Source organism: Pelodiscus sinensis, chromosome 4 (assembly GCF_052426305.1).
Source record: "Pelodiscus sinensis isolate ZL-2025 chromosome 4, ASM5242630v1, whole genome shotgun sequence".
Taxonomy (NCBI): Eukaryota; Metazoa; Chordata; order Testudines; family Trionychidae; genus Pelodiscus; species Pelodiscus sinensis.
The window spans coordinates 46,601,422-46,624,148 of record NC_143055.1 but is presented as its reverse complement, the minus strand read 5'-3'; the positions used below and the strand labels follow the sequence as shown (position 1 = coordinate 46,624,148).

Sequence of the window (22,727 nt, the reverse complement as noted above, 5' to 3'; positions counted from 1 at the left end):
CCAGACTAACACGGCTACATTTCTATCACTATTCACTTTTTTTGCCACCCCAAAGCCCTGATTCTTTTCATTGCAACTCCCGTTAATATTCCATGCCTTTCAGGTCTACCTCCCTGTTTGAGATTGGGACATATTGTGGGCTAATTTTTCAGTGTGTGTGTCTCAAGGAAAATAAATCCTGTTATAATGGCTATGTAGTTTACAGATGTATTTTATGATGGATTTCTTATTCAGTAATCACTCTCCATTTTCTACTATCAAAATGTGCACTAAAAGATGAAACAATTGCTTTCAGAATTCTAACAAATGGTATGTGTACATAAGTATACCTCTTTGAAACTGTAGTCAGAAGTGCTAAATAATGGCCAATTCTTATGCCTTTATAATGCAAATTGATGGAAGGTAGAATTGCTGTGGATAATTAGATTGATTTTAGTTTTACCACTGTAAATATCTACATTTTTAAAAAATGATTGCAGCAATCATTTGAAAGATGTGAAAAACTGCCTCAGAAAGATAGTATTTTGGGATGGTCAAAACATAAAGTAAAAAGGTTAGCTTAAATTTCAGTAATCAAAACAAAAGGCAGTAATTTGTGTAGCAATTTAGTTTTGTTCAATAGAATCGAATTATTGCAAAATTCTACATAGTGTATGTGGTGTGTCATCATCACTTTTGTGTCCTGATTGTTGTAACTGTCAGCTTGTGTGTAAACTTTTTTGGTTTAATATATGTTGTTCCTAGTCATTAAGTATTGAGACTATGAAATTAAACAAATTACTTTTTATATATATATTAGCAAAGCAGACCACAAATCAAAACTGCTTTTTTCATTTTTCTACTAAGGAAATGGCATGGCAAGAACCAATCTAATCCCTATGCAGAATAGCATCTATTTTTAGAAAAGCAAAGTTCACTAACTACAATTTGGACATTCTGAATGGAATATGTGAACTATTGAAATGTAAGGATGTGTCTCCACAACACCCTAAACTCGAAATAAGATACATAATTTGTATTTTGCAAATTGTACATCTTATTTCGATTGTATTTCAAAATAATGCACTATTTTGACAGACCCCTTAAGCCTTCAAGGGTTAGAGGCTTGCCAAAATAGCACATCTATTATTTCAAAACAATTTCAAAATAACGGGTGCATTTTAAAGATGCAGTGTAGCTATTTTGGGATACCTCCGGTATCTCAAAGTAGCCCTGCTATCTAGAAGTACCCTAAATGTTCCATGTTAGGAATTGAAGTTCATGCCACTTGTTATTATTAAGATAATTTACTCTAACTTTGGAAGAAAATCTTGATTTTGACCTATGATTTCATTCTCATGAAGTATTAAATATCCCCATACAAATATGATATTTGTATATTTTCTAGAGTAGAAAATATTGACAAAGATAAAATCAGTTAATAGAACTCATATATTTTTCCTAAATAAATCCTATTTTGGGGGGGACATACTGGCTATGTCTATACTAGGGAGTTATTTCAAAATAAGTTATTTCAAAATGGTAACTCCCGAAATAACTATTTTGAAATAAGCTATTCCTCTTCACAAGCAGGATTTATTATTTCAAAATAAGAAGTCCTTTATTTCAAAATAATGAGCATGGCAGTGTGGAAACTCACCTTGTTTTTTCAAAATAAGGGGAGTTATTTTGAAATAACTTCAGTGTCGACATTCCCACTATGCCCCTGAGGATATGTGTACACTGCAACACTATTTCAAAATAACTAGTGCTATTCCGAAATAATTTAGTCCGCATCATCACAGCAGGCAGTCATTTTGAAATAGCATCAAGCTGGAGGTCTTCTTATTCCAGCTCCTGTAACCCTCATTGTATGGGGAATAACGGAAGTTGGAGGAAGAGTGCTCTATTTTGAAATAAGTGCCATGTAGACGCTCTCTATTTTGATATAAGCTATTTCTAAATAAGATATGCTATTGACGTAGCTCAATTTGCGGAACTTATTTCAAGTTAAGCCCTGAAGTGTAGACACACCTTGGAAGGATATCCACTGAGTAGAGACACAGGACAAGTATTGAATGTTTTCAGTCTGCAGTGTGGGAAAAGTGTCCTATACACTTTGCCTTTCTTTCCTCTTTTTCCATATATGTTGCAGAAGATACTGAAGAACAGAACTTCAGCGCTTCACTCTGCTCTAGTGTGGGCTCAGCCTGTTACCACAGATCTATCTATTTACTTGCTTTACATAAAGTTTTAACACCAAGTCTGTCAATATAGAAGCTAGGTAATAGTATGAGCACCACACCTGTGTCAGGACTACATTCTTCTTTTCATTAGACTGGTAATAGAGATATAGCTGTGTTAGTCTAGTTTAGCTGAAACAAAAAACAAGACTATGTAGCACTTTAAAGACTAACAAGATGGTTTATTAAGTGATGAGCTTTCGTGGGCCAGACCCACTTCCTCAGATCAAATTGTGGAAGAAAATTAGCATGACCATATATACCAAAGGAATACAATAAAAAAAAGTGAACACATATAAAAAGGACAAATCAAATTTCAGAACAGAGGGGGGATGGAGGGAGAGGTGAATGTCTGTGAGCTAATGATATTAGAGGTGATAATTGGGGAAGCTATCTTTGTAATGGGTAAGGTAATTAGTATCTTTGTTGAGACCCAAGCGTAAAGTGTCATGTTTAAGCATGAATGACAGTTCAGAGGTTTCTCTTTAAAATCTGGTGTTAAAATGTCTTTGAAGCAGGATGCAGGTAATCAAATCATTGAGACAATACTCTTTCTGGTTGAAATGGCAAGAAACTGTTTTTTTCTTTGTGATACTGTCTGATATACGTTTTGTGTGCATTAATTCTTTGGCGAAGTGTCTGAGAAGTTTGTCGAATGTACATAGCAGATGGACACTGTCGGCACATGATGGTATAAATTATATTTCTGGATGAGCAGGAATATGTGTTTTTGATCTTATAACTGAATTGGTTAGGTCCAATAATTCTGTTTTAACACCAGACTTGATAGAGAAACCTTTGAACTGTCATTCATGCTTAAACTTGACATTTTACGTCTGGGTAAATGAGGTTTACCGGAGCGGTTGACAAAGGCTTCCCTTGTCGACAATGGCACATCCAGACTGCCCCGCTGTGCCACCAAACAGCTGATTGGCAGAGCACTGTGGCCATTTTGATGTAAATGAAGCGGCGATTATTTAACTCCCTGCTTCATTTTCCTATGGCTAGTAAACTCATCTACATGGCTCCATCGACGGAGCCATGTAATCTAGACATACCCTCAGTGTATGTGCATGCCTATTTATTGTTTGCAGTGGTGCTGGGATTCCCTTAGATTTTCAAACTGACTAGTGATTTAGGGGTCCAACTTGGGACACTTCAAAGAGGTCTGTTTTGCAGAAGGTGCTGAACATCACTTCTTGCAAATCAGCCCCCCATTAAAGTGTGTCATGTTGGACACTCAAAAACTGAAGTACCTAACATTACTACTTAATTTAGAAAATCTTAATCATAGCCAATACTTTTACTGTATTTACTAATGATGTTGACTATACATATTGACAACTATGCACTAGGGCTATATTTTCTCTGTACTAATTAATGGCTTTATAACAGCTGGCTGATGCAGCATTATTGCCTGTACATGTACTGTTACTAATGACTTAATAAATTATTACAACTATTATTTCCAAAATCTAAAGCCAAACAAGATACAATTAATGTGTGCTTTAGAAATTGAATATCATTTGTAATGCAGATCACATTATTGTTCTCCAGCCTTCTTTGGCTCCTTATTTCCCATCTAATTGCAACAGAAAAACCACTGTGCAGAAGAATATTCATCCTAAAAGATCCTACTAAAAAGGTAAATTAAAGTCAGCTTTACATCACTGAATAAACACAATACCTCTGATGAATAATGGATAGAAAGGCTCCAGGATAAATATGCCACATGAAAACAAATAAAAAGATCCCCAGTAATCTTATAAGTCTGCTAAAAAAGCATCTAGTTTAAAAAAAAGGGCCTGGATGGTGAAAAACAGGAATATTTTCCTCAAATGTTCTTTGTCTTATTGCTAACTCTAAGATCTGATTGGTGTGGGTGTGGCAGGGAAACTTCTTTGCCATACCAGGCACAGCATTTTTCCATCTGCTGGGTGGGTGGAAGGATGGGGAAAGCTGGAGTAAACCAATTCCGAGCTGGAGAGTTTGTATTCCTCTCTAAGCCGTGGGTTATACTAATAATTATTTCGAAATAACCTCTCTTATGTCAAATTAATAAGCAGAGTGTCCACACTACCAAGCCCATTATGGGTGTGTCTACACTGCACCTGGAGCTCGAAACAAGCTATTCAGTTTGAATTACACACGTTGCATAGTCTATTTTGAGTTAATTTTGAAATAGCTGTCTACACAACACTTTCTTCGAAATAAATCACTATTCCAAAAAGTCCCTTCTTCCTCGTGGAATGAGGTTTACATTCCAGACGTAGGAATAGCAAGCCCATTATATTTCAAAATAATGGGCATGCCCAAAAAATGCAGAAGAGCTATTTTGGGATACCTCTGGTATCTCGAAATAGCACTTCAGTGTAGATGTAGACTATTTCAAAATAATGAACTAGTTATTTTGAAATCTGCACTCATGCTTTCCTCAGGGAATAATGCTAATTTCAAAATTGTTATTTCAAAATAGCATTAGTGTGGGTGATTCAGTGCTGCTAATTTGAAATAATTGCTTCCAGAGGCTTCTCACAGCTGCACTTCTGACTGCTCTGGCCACACCTGACATCTCCATTGCTCCTCTTCTCCTGCAGAGCTTATAACTCCAGGCAGTAGGAAAAGGGCTTCTCATATGTGGCCAGCTTTGCAATACCTGTGTGAGACAGCAGCATCTCAGGGAGCCATGACTGATCGCAATGCTGCCTCAGAGCCTCTCATGGCTGCCAGCACTCCTATTGCTCCCTTGGCTGCCACTGGCCAAGGATGCAGAAGAGTTCTGGCCTGGACTGATGCAGAGACCTCACTGAGGTCTGAGGGGAGAAGACCAACCTCCAGAATCTTTGTACAGGGTTGCAGATGAGGTGGAGGTGGAGGAGGAGGCCAGCCTGGTGACCATGCCTACCAGCCAGGGGATCTGCTCCTCACCCTGGAGCCAACCTGCTCCCTCCTCTGCCCCTCCCCTCCCCAGATGTCTCCTAGGCTTTGGATGAACCCGGGGAAGGAACCTGAGGTGAGTTCTATAATTTTCTCTATATATGCATGGGGGCAGGCTGCAAGGGTCTGCATCCTACTCACTTGGCCAACTCAGCCTGGGGGTCACACAATAGCCTGTGCTCGTGGGTGCACGTGGAGCACCAGTCTGGAGCACTCAGCCCCATGTCGCTCTCACGCAGGACCTCCTCGAACCTTCTTACAAGGGTCCTGGAGAGGCCTGCCTTACTCCAGCCTCTGTGGTGGGACACCTTCCCATGACAAGCCAGCACTAAGTAGTCTGGGGTCATGGAACCACACAGCAGTGCTGCTCACGGCACAGGGTATGCCCGCACTTGAGCAGCATCTGCTCCTGGTCAAGCATGGCGCTCTGGAGGAGAACCTGCTGTGCATGGGAACCTACTGGGGGGAGAAAGAGGAGGGGAACCCAGTAGCACTCTCTCCAGCAAGCAGTGTCTGCCACACATACATACCTCCCCCAATACCCACCCCTTCTCCAGCAGGCAGGGATAGAAGTTTTCTCTCTGCAGGATGCTGACAGTGCCAAACTCAGCAGGTGTGGGACACAGACAGGAGCTAAGCCACCCCATTTCCCCCCCTCTGGCCCGCAGGCTCCAGGCCTAGCTGTCACCTTCCCATGCCTACTTGTCTCCAGGCTGTGGGTGTAGTGATGCTCCCCTGGGACATCTATGCCCCAATAGGAAAGTGCCTGCTGTCTAGGCAACAGATGGCCTTCTCAAAATACATCACCATCATCTGAAATGAGCCTTTCGGTGTCGGCTCAGAAATTAGGGCTAGGGTTTATACACAATATCTCCTGAGATGACTGCCCCTAAAACGTTTCTTCACAGCTGGGCCAGTTGTGAGCTTGGAGTGTCCCCCACCTCCCATGCCATCTGCATGGCTCTATGGAATATGTAGGTGAAAAAGATACTGCAGGACCCTCATCCAGGGGCTCGAGGAGGAGCGCCTGGAGTGGGCCACTGGTTATGAGCATAGGGAGGCTGCCTGGGACTAGCTGGTGTATCAGCATGAGGCCATATGCTCTCCCTCACCTTGGTGATGGAGCACATGGCCTTGCACATGGAGTGGGCCACCATCCACTTCCCTGTCCTTACCCCTATGAGTTCCTCTCTTAGCCTCCCCACAAGGGGCTGCCAGGGCCCCAGATCATATAGTGGTGTGATCTCCTGGGCAGCCAAAGCCTCCCAACTTCCTGGAGGCAGGTGCCACTCTCATCCCCATCCCTGAACCCCCTTCCATCTCCTCCATTGCAGGTTCTTTCCACAGTCCCACCCCTATAGCATATCCCTCCAATAAACAGTCCTGTGTTTTCAGAAAAGGCTTTATTATTTGCTCTACAGGGGAAGAGGAACATGGGAAGTGAGGGAGGAAAGGAGGGGCAGAGGAGGAAAGGCAGACAGATGGCAATGCAGGGGCTGCTTGTAGAGAGGTGCAGGGAGAGGGTCACAGCTGGCCTTGGATGAAACTCTCCCTAGCAGCCTCCCTGATGAGCACAGTTCTTTGATGTGCTCTCCTGATGGTGCTAGTGTCTGGCTCTTCAAATGCCGTGGTCAGTCATTTAGCCACTATTCCCCCCCTCCCCAGCAGAAAAGTCTACCCCCTTGTTCTCACGCAAGTTGTGGAGCACACAGAAGGCTGCTACCATGAAGAGGATGTTGTGTTTGCTGAGATCCAGGCAGGTGAGGAAACTCCTGAACCTCCCCTTTAAATGGTTGATTGCACACTCCGCTACCATGCAGCACCTGCTCAGTCTGATGTTGAAGTGCTCCTTGGTGGGGTCCAGGCTGCCCTGTAGGGATCCCATGATTAGGTAAATCATGAATTATATTTTACATAAAATTTCATTTTTAACTAGGAAAAACATTTGTTTTGCATTTGTTCTCTGACTTTGGTAGCTTTCACAATATATGTCTAGTGCAAAGCATGTGAAGGCTTACAAGATCTGCTGATGAAGGGTTCTGTGGTTGGCAGATCCCCATCTAGACTGCTGCACTGTGTCGACAAACAGCTGATCGGTTCAGCGCGGCAGCCATTTTGATGTAAATGAAGCGGCGATTATTTAAATCGCTGCTTCATTTCCCTTTGCCGAGTAAACTCATCTACATGGCTCCGTCAATGGAGCCATGTAGTCTAGACACACCCAAAATAATTTCCTAGTGCAGATATGCCCCCAGGTTTTCCCTATTTATAAGGAGAGGCCCAAAGAGTACTTTTCAGCCACAATAAAAGAAATAAATTCATAACACAAAGAAGGGAATATATTTCCCAGCGTCCTCTATGGATGTTGCCTCATTATGCTGACCTCTAGGTTCCAGTCCTTCCCCTATGTGGTGGGGAGCAAACTTCCCCTCAGGAGAAGCCTTTTTCCATGTTGCAACTTATCTCCCATCTCTCCTCACATTCTCTCACCAGAGAGGGGGAGGGAAGAAGGGAGGAATAGTGGTTAAAGGTTACAGGCAGCCCTTAATTGGACTCTGGTGTCCTTAGCTGACCCAAACTATCCTCTTTTCAATTGCTAGGTAAAAGGCTGATAAACCTGTCTTATCTTGCAGCTGCCCTGGCTGATTGGGCTTCCAAGATAAAAACCTTGAGGTTAAAAAGTAAAAGTTCTTCCTTTGTTTTCTTTCCAGAGATTAGTTGTCATCATTTGACTTCATTCCACATGACTTCTATTATTTTTCCCTTTTCACTCATTCAGTTTAATCTTGCGGGGAGTGGGAGGGAGGGTTATCCTTTTAAAATGTTTCCTATACACTTGTTTATTTTCTGTTCATCTTCTATGCTTATTTTCCCTTCTGTACGGTTACTACGTCTCTTTTCTGTTTTTTGCTCCATTATTTTCTCCTTTGTGTTCTTCCCCATCTGTCTCTTCCCCTCACTTTATTTCCCTCTGCTGGCTGGCCTCCACTGAAAATACTGCAGTATTTTTTTCACAATATTTTGCTAGTAAGACTCTACCCCTGACACAGAGGAAAAATAAGTGCTGCTTTGGAGGTAGTCGGGGAGCTGGCACAACACCAGTGAACATAATCCATTCCTGGCAGGGGACAAAGTAGATGACCTAAACAGATTTCCCTACATTTATCTTCTATGATTCTATGGAAACAATAAGGGAAAGAGGCAGGATCAAAAACACCCAACAGTGGCATGAATATCCAGCTTATTTGTAGAGGAGGTTATAGTCTCCTGGAACAGCCAAGTTTGAAACAAAGGCTTCACTTTCTCTTGATAATATTTACTTTGCACTCCATCTTGCATATGGAATAATAAAAATAAAGCATCCCCTTTGATTTCTTTTACGAAATGTTTCCTTTTATTAAATGGGTGAGAAGATTGTCTGTGCTCAGAACCCAAAGGACAAATCTAGCCCCTCACCAGCTGTGATGGTGATGTGTCAGAGATTTTTACAGAGATTTCTGTGGAGAGGAAGTGGATGGCTTCTGGATGCAAATCCTCTCTGCAGACTGATACTAGCTGTACAACAAAGATAAATTCAGCTACGGCTGCACTAGAGGTGGCCCAGGGCTAGAGGTTAAGATAAAACCCCAAGAGTTTAATTTCTCTTGGACTGGAACAGCTCCATAGCCATTCCATTCCATTAGAGACACCTCATTCCCTTTCCCAATGTATCTGCTCAGTATCCAGTCCCATTCCTTGGGCCAGCTACTGCCTCAAGATTTCAGCCCTGATGTAACAGCCCAAGAGTTAGGGCATGTCTACACTAAGAAACTATTATGAACAACTAAATTTGACTTAAAAACTCCTGATTTAATAAAATTGAAATAGTGTGCCCCCACTACAAGGAAGCTTTGAAATTAGTCTGAGGCAGGCTCTGTTAATGAGGATGTGCTACCTCGATATAGAGCCCCAGGAAGCACTGGGGTGTAATTAGTTCAAATTATTCTTGAGAGTAGTTATTTCGAAATAGAAGCACCAGAGCATCCACACTAATGCTATTTTGAAATAACTATTACAAAATTAGCATTATTCCCGAGGAAAGCAGGAATACAGATTTCAAAATAAATGGCCTCTTATTGCAAAAAGGAAAATTGTACAGAAATTAATATTAACTGCATTGGCATGATAAACTAGAAAGAATGTTTCATAAACCCTACTAGTTTAACACAAAATCCATAGATAATTTCTTTGTTGTTGTTGCTGTTTGTTTTCAAACTATATACCTATGGGTATGTCTAGACTACATGGCTTCATCGATGGAACCATTTAGATTAGGTTTCTAGATATAGGGAAATGAAGCGGCGATTTAAATAATCGCTGCTTCACTTACATCAAAATGGCTGCCGTGCTGTGCTGATCAGCTGTTTGGCAACACAGCACGATAGTCTGGACTCTCTGCGGTCGACAAGGGAAATTCCACGAGGCATAACGAGGCAGTCGACAAGGGCTTCCCTTGTCAACCGCGGAGCGTCCAGACTACCATGCTGTGCCACCAAACAGCTGATTGGTACAGCGCGGCAGCCATTTCGATGTAAATAAAGCGGTGATTATTTAAATTGCTGCTTCATTTCCCTTTTTCACATAAACTAATCTACGTGGCTCCATCAACAGAGCCATGTATTCTAGACATACCCTATGAGAATTTGGGACTAGCCATCTGGTTAGAAAAAAACACCCAAATTAAAAGAGAAAAGATTCCTCAAATGTAAGAATAATTTGTGCCATTTAAATAGATTCCTTTAGGTCCCAGTCTTAAGCCTTTTATTTGCATGTCTCTTCCTCAGCCTACTCACCTTCTCCAAATTGGTACCGTTAGTTACATTTGCATCTGCACAGGGTAAGACTAGTGCAAAACAGCAGAGGAAATTCCTTCTATCTTACAACACAAGAGGCCACAGTTCCAAATAAATATTATGCTAGGACTTGAGTCTTTCATTGTAATTTAAGTAGGCTTTTTACTGAGAATTTGGCAGTATGAAACATTTGTTGTACAGTTATCTATTGTTCTACAATACAGATATGTGTGTTTGTAGCAGCCTTTCTAGAATTTAAAGTCCCATTGGCCTGGTTCTTTGCCTTTTAATCTCTGCTCAGATTTTATTTTTGCATTATCTCTCAATTTTTCATTCATTAAGGACAAGAATGAAGGTTGTCCGATGCATCTCTGCAAGGGATTAAGGGGATGTATTCCTCTAGGTGCATTACCTTCAACACAGGTGTTATCTGCATTCCCACACAGATAAGCAGGAAGTAGCAGAGAGGGAAGGATGTAGGTTTAAATCCTCCCTACCAATACTATGGACAGTGCAGAGGGAAAAATAATGTGAGCCTGATAAAGGCTGACATTTTCCCTCCTTCCAAAGCCAGGGGAAAAGCAGAGACCAAATTGTGACGGTCAAAGTCATAATTTTCTCTTTAGTCTGTTCTTTGGGCAGCATGGTTATGAGTTGCCCCTTACTCATGCTAGACCATCAAGTGGCAATATTAACTCTAAATAACTAAAATGGATATAGATTGAGAACTAAAAGATGTTGATTAGCCCTTGGGTTTAACATGACCTTGGCACTAAGCAGAGAAAATCTTGAACATAGGGTCGGTCACTCTGGTGCTATAGCATCTTTAGAAAAGAAAAGGAAGGGTATCTATTCTTGAACGATTAGATACTGATTTATGAAATGCATAATGGTGAGCAGAAGACACAGAGTGGTCTCAACATTGCATACCAGAGTAAATATAAAACTGTATTCTATTTAGCTACTAATAATGCAAACCACAGAAAAATATAGCAAGGAAAAGGGGTTAAAATACATTCTTTGGGGCTGGGAAATTACAGTTAGAATATTTACAGGAAGGAAAAGTTTCTGTACAAAGAAATCAATACAACTGCAAGTAAGTAAACATAATTCTCATTAATATCTACGGGAGTCTTCTCCCTTAACCCTTAGAGCACTTACAAGCTGTAAATTTAGAACTGACAAGCCCCTTCATGCTTTTTCCTAGAATGCCACCACACTTGAGATGAGCTCCCTGCAAACAGTGGCAAGTCCACATTTTCGTGCACCTGACAAAGTGGGTCTTTGCCCGCGAAAGCTTATGCTCCAATAAATCTGTTAGTCTATCAGGTGCCACAGGATTTCTTGTGGTTTTTGCAGATTCAGACTAACACAGCTGCCTCTCTGATATAGATTAAATTACTATTAGGTGGATCCAAAAGTGGTTGAAAGAGAGTATTCAAAGAATAGTTCACTGTTAAACTGGGGGATGAATCTAGTCATGTGGTTTCAAAGCTCTGTCCTGGGTCTGGAACTAGCCAATATTTTTATTAACGACTTGAACAATGGAATGGAGAGTGTGTTTATAAAATGGCTAGTTGACTTCAAGCGGGGATGGGTCAAAGGAAATTATTATAATTTAGAACAGAGGTACAGAACCTTTTATGGGTCGGGGGCCACTGACCCACAGAAAAATCAGTCAAGGGCCGGAGGCTGTGGGAAGGCAGCCAGGATGTATTAATTTAAGTGTTGTATGTCAATCAAGGGAGTTAATTGTGTGCTCTGCTCAGCACTGGTGAGACCTCAGCTGAAGTACTATGTCCAATATGGGAGCCACAGTTTAGTAATGATTTAGACAAACTAGAGAGAATCCAGAGGAGAGCAACAAAAATGATAAAAGGTTTAGAAAACCTGATCAAAAGGTTCAAAAAAATAGGGTATGTTTAGTCTTGAGAAAAGACTGAAGAGTATCTGATAAGGCTTCTAATATATTAAGAGATATTTTAAAAATGGTAGTGATCAATTGTTATCCATGTTCCCTGAAGGTAGCATGAGAAAGAACTTGTTTAATTTGCAGCAATGGAGATTTAGGTTAGTGTATTAGGAAAAACTTTCTAACTATAAAGATAGTTAGGCTTTGGAGCAGGTTTCCAAGGGAGTTTTTCAAGAACATGTTACAGAGCTTGTTTCTCTCACTCACTGAAGTTGGTCCAGTAAAACATATTGCCTCGCCCATCTTGTCTCTTTTAAACACCTGTCTAGGATGTTCTAGTATACTTGGTCCTGTCTCACTGCAGGGAGATGGACTAGACGACTAGATGACCTAACGAAGTACCTTCTGGCCCTATGTGTCTATAGTTGTGTGTATATTTTATGCAATTAAATAGGAGTATCAAAATCCTACTTAAACAAATCTTTGTTATGCAAAGATTAGAATGTTCCCTGAGGATGTCTAGAAGTTCTGATATGTCCTAAACTGTACAAAAGCTATGATCCTGCAGATCTCTTGAATGTCTAATCTAATATATCATAGGATGAACATCCATCCTGCAGAGGTTAGGAGCTCTGCAGAACTGGGCTTCACAGAATTCTAGAACTGAACTGCACAGTACAGAGTTACATTGCATGTAAGTGAAGCTACAGTTGGAGGTAATGAGAGAAGATTCTGCATGAAGAGCTGACCTGTCAACAGTTCCTCTTTTGCTCCCCAGTCTCTAGGGAGATAGGGATAGAGGAAGAAATTCACCAGTATCACCAGCAACCTGTCTATTACATGGACAAAAAATCACAGATGCAACATAATAGCCCTGCTAATTAATTCTTTTCCTGTTGCAGGGTAGGCAAGAGCAAACAGGACAAATGCCTCCTTTTGAAAAAAAAATGGATTGAGACTTTAAAGAAGGAACTGTCTTGGCCAAAATGAGTCATATCGTCACCCTAGACAAAAATGATTTTCAGATATAGTTCTTTTGTCCCAATGCTCTTCCCTATGGAACAACTCATCACAGCAACATGATGCCGAGCTTCCTCTGAGACATCGTGGCAGCCACCAGAACTAGTAAGTTCCCCTTCTATCCTAATCTCCTACTTCTTTAACCACTGATGAGGTCTCCAAGGTCTTGTCTACACTACACAGAATATTCACCCTCTGGAGGTTGATCCTTTTAGCATTCAAATTGGCAGGTCTAGTGAAGACCCGCTAATTCAAACTGAGAGGACACCCCCGTCAGTGCTAGTTATTCTGCTCCTCACAAGGAGTAAGGGAAGTCAAGAAGAGCATTTGCTCCCTTTGACCTCCCACTGCGTGGATGGCCCAAAAGCAATTAACATAGTTGGAGTTGCATATCTTAAGTTGACTTTCCCCTTTAGTGTAGGCCAGGCCCAGGAGCTGTGATTTTTGCACAGCTTTTGAGATCTGCAGAACCAAAGCTCTTCAGCAATTCAAGTCTTATGCTAAATAGCAAGTGCATTGTAGTTGGAGAAATCAGCTCAGCAAGTATCCTGCATGCAGACTTCAAAACCTGGGGGACCAGCTCCCTTCTAGATATTCAAAGGCATGAAACTTGGGGAAATAATGGTTGCAGTATAGGTAAATATAAGACCAGTTTTGTTGTACCATGCCAGCTATTCCTCTGATCGAATTTGAGCCTAATTCCTTATTTTCTTTTGGATTTGTTTGCTTTAGGTCCATACTTCCACTAAAGAACACAGAAACATTAACTCTTGTGTTTAAAGAGATTATTTTCTTTATTGCCATCAGACACAAAATTGTTTCCCTCACTAATGTATTACATCATTTGCTTTTAGAAACAGGACAAAGGGGATCCACTTTCATAAATGTTCTTTTTCACCTGCTCTTCTGAGTCCTCACTTAAAAGTGCTAAATAGGTAGGAGCAGAAATGTTTTGTGTGTTTTGCTCAACTATTGGTTTTAAATGGTTTTGTATAAGGAGAGCAGACAAACTACGTCAGTTAGGGCATGTCTCCACTAGGAAATTATTTTGAAATAACTAAATTCAAAATAATAACTCCTGAAATAACTATTTTGAAAGAAATGTTATTTCCCAAGGAAAGCAGGAGTACAGATTTCAAAATAACCAGCCCCTTAGTTCTAAATAAGGCTTGGTAGTGTGGATGCTCCACTTATTATTTTGACCTGAGGGAGATTATTTCGAATTACTCCCTAGTGTAGACCAGGGCTTAGGTTTTTCAAGTTACATACCCCTGGAAGCTTATTACTTCAGCTTCATTTGACTGATCTTTCAATTTTTAACACTGTATAAAATAACCCCCACTGCTAAGTGTTATGATGTTATTTCAGCTGTCTTGTTTTTCCAGTGTTCAGGGATACTCCTAAATGAATACCAATCTCGTTCAGTTATAGTCTTGAGACCCAACCTAGGTGTTTTAATAATTAGACCTTCCCAGGTAGCATAGAGCATGAGCTTTGCTTCCTTAGTTAGCAGCTGTGTTCCCAGCTGGGAATGTTTATTATAAATGAAAATGACTCCTCAGATTTCCATTCTCTGCATGACCAAGCTTGGCATCAGATTCAGTTTCTGGACGTCACTGAAAATAAACACTAAAGGCTGCCTGAATGTTGGCTCATAAAGACTTGGATGATATAATGTGCCATAATGATATATTTCTAATTAGGCTATTTATGCTACCAAAAGATCTTTTAAATGAATCATAACTTGTCATTTAAATGTAAATGTAACCTAACTCAGACAAATCTCTGGGTAATGAACATATGCATTACAGAGAGTGGAAATGAAGTGAAATATTTGTCTGTGGGATGCAGGTGATAGCAAACAATGGGGCATTGCTGACCTGTGGGGGTGATAATGTTTTGCTGATAATGATTTATATTGCAACCTCATTATGAAACCAAGATAATGTGCTTATATGGCATAATTCACAATAGTTCCACAACACTTTATAGTCCCACTTAAACTCAATATTGAAAGTTTAAATGAGATTTATGTCATGCACAGACTCTGTATTTGCACTGCACAGGGGAGAATTTCATTCATTGTCAGGGATCAGCCCTTTATAAAAACAAAGGAGCAGGAATTAAAATTACTTTCCCCTAAGGTCTCTAGAGTGTACTCTTACACAGTTGGAAGATGAATTGTTTTGTTCTTCTAGGTGATTTTTAGTGTGTTCAAAAAGTGATTCCTTTCCTCTTTTCAAATGTAACAGTTAATATTTCACTTTCTGCCCTCTCTCTACATGTATCTCTCTGGGCTTTCAGGCCTTTTTTGTATGAGTCATTGATATTTTGGTATCAAATATTTCATTCTAGTGTAGAGAATGCCCTCAGGTCTATAAAGGATGAGGAGTGGGAAAGGAACTTATTTTAGACCAGGGTTAAATTCTTCAGATGATTATTCCATGTTATAGGACACACCAAATTTGTTCTCTGTTGTATCACAATTCAGAATATAATTTTGGAGTGGTGCAGATTGAGTTTAAAAATACTATCTGACAAATCCATGAGTAAAATATTATTCGTGGCAATTGAAGTTTTGAAATTGACTTCAGTGTGGCCAGGAATTCACCACATTTCTTTACTTTTCATGCTTATGTGGCTAAAACTCTCCTTTTATTCTGGATGTTTCTGATCTATACAGTGGCATCTTCCTCTTCCTGGGCCTATTTTAATCCAATTATGCTCCTCATCAGTCTATCCCAAACATTGTCACAAAAGGTGGCTTTCTTCCTTTTCCTAGCTTCAGGGGGTAGCCAAGTTAGTCTGGACAGGATAAACTTAAAAAACCAACAAATGGTCGGGTAGCAGTTTACAGACTAACAAAATATGTAGATGTTATCATGAGCTTTTGTGAGCACAGCCCACTTCTTCAGATGACCAGAGTTTTGAGTTTAGGATGTGCAGACCCAAAATAAATAGGGGAGAAGGAAAAGGGAGGAAGGAAAAAATGGAGGCCATCACTGTGAGAACTGAATTTGTGGATGAATTGGCCTTGGGGGGAAAAGCCTATTCTTGCTTACAGACAACCCCCCAACCTGAAACAAATTCTTTCCGGTAACCATGCTACTCAACCACATCATAAGCATCCAGGAACCCAGCCCTGCAATCAGCTGCGGTGCCAACTTTGCCCACATATCTATACAAGCAAATTCATTACTGGAGCCAACAACATAAGCTACCAAATCAGAGGATCATCCAGTAATTTGATCTATGCCATCAAATGCCAGCAATGCCCCATTGCTATATATATTGGATAAACTGGACAGTCCCTATGGGAAAGAATCAATGGACACAAATCAGATATATGTAAAGGGAACATACAGAAACCTGTTGGAAAACACTTCAATCTACCTAATCACTCTTTAAAAGATCGTCAAGTGGCTGTCTTGTCACAAACCAGTTCTACAAGCCAAATACACAAAGGCTGTGTCTAGACTACACCTCTCTGTCAACAGAGAGATGTAGATTAGGCATGTCGAAATTGCTAATGAAGCAAGAATTTAAATATTCCCTGCTTCATTAGAATAAACATGGCTGCCACTTTTTTTCAAAACTGAGCTTTTTTGGAAAAAAATGGCATTCTAGATGCAGATCTGTCAAAAATATAAACCCTTTTTCGAAAGATCCTGTAAATCTCATTTATTTTGGGGTTTATTTTTTGACAGATCCTCATCTACACTGCCTGGGGTTTTTTTTTTTCGAAAAAGCTCCGTTTAGAAAAAAGCAGCAGCCATGTTTATGCTAATGAAGTGCAGGATATTTAAATCCCTGATTCATTAGCAATTTCGACGTGCCTAATCTACATCTCTCTGTTGACAGAGAGATATAGTCTACTCTAGACGTACCCAGAGAGGCATTGGAATTACAATTCATACACAAATTCAGTTCTCACATTGATGGCCTCCTCAGTTGAGATAACGGATGGCTAGGACATTATCAACCTAACATTCGATGAAGGTGCCAACAGCTCTTTGTCTGTGTAGATTCTTGCGTTAGTGCCCTTCCTCTCTAATTGCTATCCTGTGATCCTTCTTTTAGCTATCCAATCTTATAAATTACCAGTTCTGCCTATCTGGTTTTCCCTTTGATATTGTCAAACCTTCTGCTCCTTGTTTCCCACCTCCTTCCATTTTTTTCCTTCCCCTTCCTCCTTCTCCCCTATTTGTTTTGGGTCTGCACATCCTAAACTCAAAACTTGGGTTATCTGAAGAAGTGGGTTGTGCCCACCAAAGCTCATGATACCATCTGCATGTTTTGTTAGTCTATAAAGTGTTACCAGACCATTTGTTGTTTTTTAAGTTTTTCCTTTTCCTAGACTATGTCAGTCCCCTCACCAAATCTCTGCACTGGCAATTTATTACATGTTTAGCTTAAACTCTCTAGACTCATTCAAAAAAATCTGCTTCAACCTACATTTATTATATAATGTCTTCATATTCCCTGCATCCCTTACTCTTTTTATTTCATCAGTACCTCAGGATGGAGCCTAAAGATGTTGTCAGTTTAGTGTATCTCCAATGTGTTTTATCACTCCCAATGTAGCTACACTGACTTGCTCTGGACTGTAAGTTCCTCTGGGTAATACTTGATTCCTTTCAATATCCTGTACAATGCTGAGGTCCTTTCTATCACCAATCAATAATGATAATAGCAAAGCTGGGGATTAAATAAAACATATTCATTTTTTAATAAAAAGCTTTCACTAGGATAAAAATGCTTTTTTTTTTTAATTGAAAAACGTCAATGTGTAGAATAAAAAAATGACATCGTGGAAGTACAGTGTATCCCTTCTTGAATGTTACCCATCTTCATCCACACTAGCTGTGAATTAAATGTTATTAACTAATTGGTTACTTATTTCACCAGTCAGAGCCAAAGATGTTTAAATTCCATATGAATTCATTTATTAGTATTTTATTTATTTTCAATTAATCTTATCTTTTTGCAGCACAGAGTATATTTTATAATTTTCTTAAAACATTCCCCATACTCAACAGTAACTCAGTCCACTAGATTTTAATCATCAGGGCACATAGCATGTCATTTTGCTATCTAATAGTACATGTTTTTGGGTTTCACCTTTAACTTTTTCGGAGCTCAGTCTTAAGCCCAAGAAATCTACCAGAATTGCTGTTCATATTCAGTTCTCCTTCACATTTTAATTTTGGTGGGATCTGTAATTCTGAATGTTATTCTTCTTCAAAGTATCTTGAAACATTTTGAGTTGAAAAGCAATCCTGTTCCACATGACATACCTGCTGCCAGCTTCATTTTTGTCACTTAATTCACTCACATCTATAACTAGGTTATGAAAATCTCCCATTATTACTCTGGCTTCTCCTGACCTTTCACATGCTGCCTCATTTACGCAGTCATTTCACAGTCCATCTGTTTTGTGTGTGTGTGTGTGTGTGTGTGTGTGTGTGTGTGTGTGTGTGTGTGTGTGTGTGTGAACTATTCCTGTAACTAGTTTATTTTATGAAACCTCTTCAAATTCAATCCATAAGAATACTTCAGCTCTAGTAACTATCAGTTTCTTCACTATCCTTCCTTGAACGTTGAAACAAATCCAGGTCCATGTCACTCTTTTACACAGAAAATCATTCAGAAGGGGAAAAGAAGAGCCAAGATGCCCATGGACACATGGTCATGTAATTCCTTTTGTAGGCAGAGGGGCTTATGGGACTGTATTAAGAGCATGGACATGTTCCTCCAGCCATACTGATGTTGCAAGGTCAGCACAGATGGTCTGTGCCTTTGTTCTACCCCTCCAAAGACTCCCCTAATCAAAGAAACATTATGCAATTGGTTTTTGACCCACACGGGTGCTTTCCCACCCTCACTGAAAGGGGGTAGGAATTGATGCTAACACTGTCAGCATGAGCTCCCACAGGAATTTAGTCATAATACTAAGTTGATACTCTATGATCTTTTACATCTACAGAACTCACAGTGTTTAAATGAAAATTCTCTGTGTTTGCATTGGTCTGATGCTCTACAGATTGGCTTGTCTGTCTCACTGCTTCAACCTCTTGTTGATTACTCCCCTAAAAACCTGAAGAATCCCATCCACTTGATTTTCATATAGCATGGGGTCTGCAAGCTTGTTGGAAGAGTCAGTATGGTGCTGCTTTGTCTCTGATTTGACAGGTATTAAAGTGTCTTTCATCTCCTTCCTGCATAAAAATAAAAGGGGATTATGCAATCTCTCCCCCATTGCATATAAAAGGGCCACATCTTCCATTTTACAGTTCTGCCTGCTGGATCTAATCTATATTCTTTAATAGCCTAGTTAATGTAACCTTCTAGCTAGGTTTAAGTTATGCCCGTAACATCCTGCTTCTCTTCTTATGAGTAACCTCTCATTTTCCTACTTATTTTGTTGAAATTCTTCTCCTTTTTATGAGGGCATTTTAACGGCCTTCTATTCTTGAGCTTATGTTCCTCTATAGTAATATCTATAAATTACACATTAATATCTTATATAGCACATTTCCATTGCAACAGTACATCTCCTTTTTTCCATTATTTCCATGAATGCCTTTTCCTTTACATTTCTTCAATGAGCATATTTGCAAGAGATGCCACACTCACTAAGGATTTGGGCTTCCTTTCTAATCTATAGATATGCTGTTTCATTTATCATGAAATGACAATCTCTTCCAACACTGATGCAAAAAATGAGTTGATGGTACAAAGAGATAATTCCTAAAAGTCCTTTTCAGCACATAAAGTATGTCAGATCTTGAAGATCTGTCAGGAATTGAAAGATTAACTCACAGCTGATAAAGTAGTTGGATGCTTTTCATGTACTTGTCCTTTTTAATATGGAAGAGTTTATCTCGTTGTTTAGTCATTACTTGCAGCATTATATAACTTTATGGTAAAGTTCATTTTAAAATGAAAGCCTTGTTGTCTGAAAATATTTTAACTGAAAATTTATGAGACTGTTATGGGTATTTATTTCCTTTTAGTTTTCTTACAATTGACACTTTACTGTCATTGAAAATAAATAACATATAGCTTGGACTGTTAAAATCCATGTTGCCTTCAAAAAAATTCTTATGTTTATGTGTCAATCACAACAGAAGTTATTCTCTGTCAGAGTAACAATAGGAAATAAATGGGAATGTACAATATTATTCCTGAAACACATGATTCTTAATCTTATTCTCTGCTCCTCCCCCTCCCCCAATGAAGGTTTCTTTTTGTATTCTGTTTGGTGCAGAGTCTGTTCTCATTTTATTCTAGAGTAATTCCATTGAAGTCAATTTAGTTATCTGGATTTACACCAGTGGAGGTGGAAGTAAAGCTTGGTGCATTCCAAAGATTTTGATTATTTTATTTTTATTTATTTACTGTCTTCTAAGTAATGGAAAAGACCAATTTTCAAATCGTGCTAGACAGGCTTCTACCATAAATATCACTATTCCTTTTCTTTTGATTGCAAAATAATTGTAATAAAAACAATATCAACAGCTCCCTTGACTGTAAAATCACATTTACATGGTTACTAGTAGATACCATTGAATTTTGCACTCAGATTTACTAGCTGATTTTGCTACTCTGTAGAGCCTTGTCACTTCTAGCATCCTTCTTGTATTCCAAAGCTATCATTAATTTGTCATTATAATGCATTCTATAGGTTTCTTTTTTGAATGCAGCACCCTGCAAGATGAAGACATTCTGTCTTTTTCTCTGATTTGGTGCTTCAGTAAAAAAATTAAGACAAAAATATAAAGAATATAAGGATAAAGCAAAAGATTTATAATGATATTCATATTGAAAAAACAAAAGATAGTATAGTTCACTATACCATGCTTTCTCTTTGAGGCAAATAAATAAGCTCTAAGTTATCATTTTATTGTTACATAATAACATACATACTAGTTAACATGCTAAAATTGTGCATATCAAAATTGTTTAGGCCTCATTCCTATCAAAAACAGCCAAGTAACTGAGGGTATGTCTACACTACAAAGTTAATTCGAACTAACACACGTTAGTTCCAATTAACTTTGATAGGCGCTACACATACAAACCGCTAGTTCAAACTTAATTCGAATTAGCGGAGCGCTTAATTCGAACTAAGTAAACCTCATTCTACGAGGACTAGCGCCTAGTTCAAATTAAGCAGTTCGAATTAAGGGCTGTGTAGCCACTTAATTCAAACTAGTGGGAGGCTAGCCCTCCCCAGCTTTCCCTGGTGGCCACTCTGGGCACCACCAGGGAAACTCGTCTGCCCCCCTCCCGGAGCCCTTAAAGGGACACAGGATGGCTACGGTGCCTGCCAGCACCCAGCCAGAGACCCTGCACCTGGCACGGCTCGAGCCAGCCACCCGCTGCCACCCAGCCTCCGCCTCTTCCCGGGACCAGGCTGCCCGGGTCCGCAAGAGGCGGACGCCCACCTGGTCTAGTGCGGACATCGTGGACCTCATCCACGACCTCTGCACTAGGCACAGGAAAGTGGCTGTCTAGGGCAGAATAGCTGCCAGCCTGGCCACCCAGGAGCAGATGTGCATGAAAATCAAGTTGGTCCACTGAGACCCCCAACCCTGAGCCCTGAGCTTAGAATGGCCGTACTGGGTCAGACCAAAGATCCATCTAGCCCAGTAGCCTGTCTGTCAACAGCAGCCAACGCTAGGGACTCTGGAGAGGATGGACCGAAGACAATGACCAAGCCATTTGTCTTGTGCCATCCATCTCCAGCCTTCCACAAACAGAGGCCAGGGACACCATTTCTACCCCCTGGCTAATAGCACTCCATGGACCCAACCTCTATGAATTTATCTAACTTCTCTTTAAACTCTGTTAAAGTTCTAGCCTTCACAGCCTCCTGCAGCAAGGAGTTCCACAGGTTGACTATTTGCTTTGTGAAGAAGAACTTTCTGTTGTTAGTTTGAAGCCTGCTACCCATTCATTTCATTTGGTGTCCTCTAGTCCTTCTATTATGGGAACTAATGAAGAACTTTTCTTTATGCACCCTCTCCACCCCACTCATGCTTTTATAGACCTCTTTCATATCCCCCCTCCGTCTTCTCTTTTCTAAGCTGAAAAGTCCCAGTCTCTTTAGCCTCTCTTCATATGGGACCTGTTCCAAACCCCTGATCATTTTAGTTGCCCTCCCCTCTCCCAGCCTCTCTCTTCCCCTCTCCCACCTCCTTTTCCCAGTCTCCCCGAGTTTTGTTCAATAAAGAGAGTTTCTATTTTTGAACATACGTGTCCTTTATTTTGTACATCAGGAAGGGGGGCTAGGGAGGGGTAAGTGGAAGGAGGTGAGGGAGGAATGGGGTACGAGCCCCCGATGGGGAGGACTGGGCTGGCTCTGCAGGCTCCTCAGGATGGAAGCTCTCCTGCAGCCCCCCGATTGACCCCTCTCCCTGGATGGCAGCCTGCAGCAAGTGCAGCTGGGCTGATGGCTGAGTGCTGTGATGTGCCGAGCGTGGGCACTCAGGGCACTCCAAGCCAGGACTGCTTTGCTGTCCCTCATCGAGTTAGACAAGCAAGCGGGGAACCCCTGAGAACTGTCTGTCCGGGGTGGGGGTTGGGTCCCTTTAAGCACAGCCCTCAGGTAGCCTGAGACATTCCTGAGTCCTAACCTGATGCCCTGCCGGCACTGCTTCCGGCCATCCTTAACCCTGGTTCAGGGTCCACTCAATGTGGACATGCTAGTTCGAATTAGCAAAATGCTAATTCAAACTAGTTTTTAAGTCTACATGCACTAGTTCGAATTAGCTTATTTCGAATTAACTAATTCGAATT

The 22,727-nt window shown here is 40.4% G+C and overlaps 1 protein-coding gene and 1 long non-coding RNA gene across 2 annotated transcripts in view; one reads left to right on the top strand and one right to left on the bottom strand.

Annotated features, from left to right (window-relative positions):
* The window catches only part of GUF1 (GTP binding elongation factor GUF1), a 658,241-nt gene that overhangs the window by 125,057 nt on the left and 510,457 nt on the right, over positions 1-22,727 (bottom strand). The gene's annotated exons all lie outside the window — the stretch shown is intronic.
* On the top strand, positions 612-16,424 carry LOC149524507 (uncharacterized). The gene is made up of 3 exons (XR_016349405.1): positions 612-5,235; positions 6,828-6,919; positions 12,806-16,424. It is a non-coding gene; the product is annotated as an uncharacterized LOC149524507 (long non-coding RNA).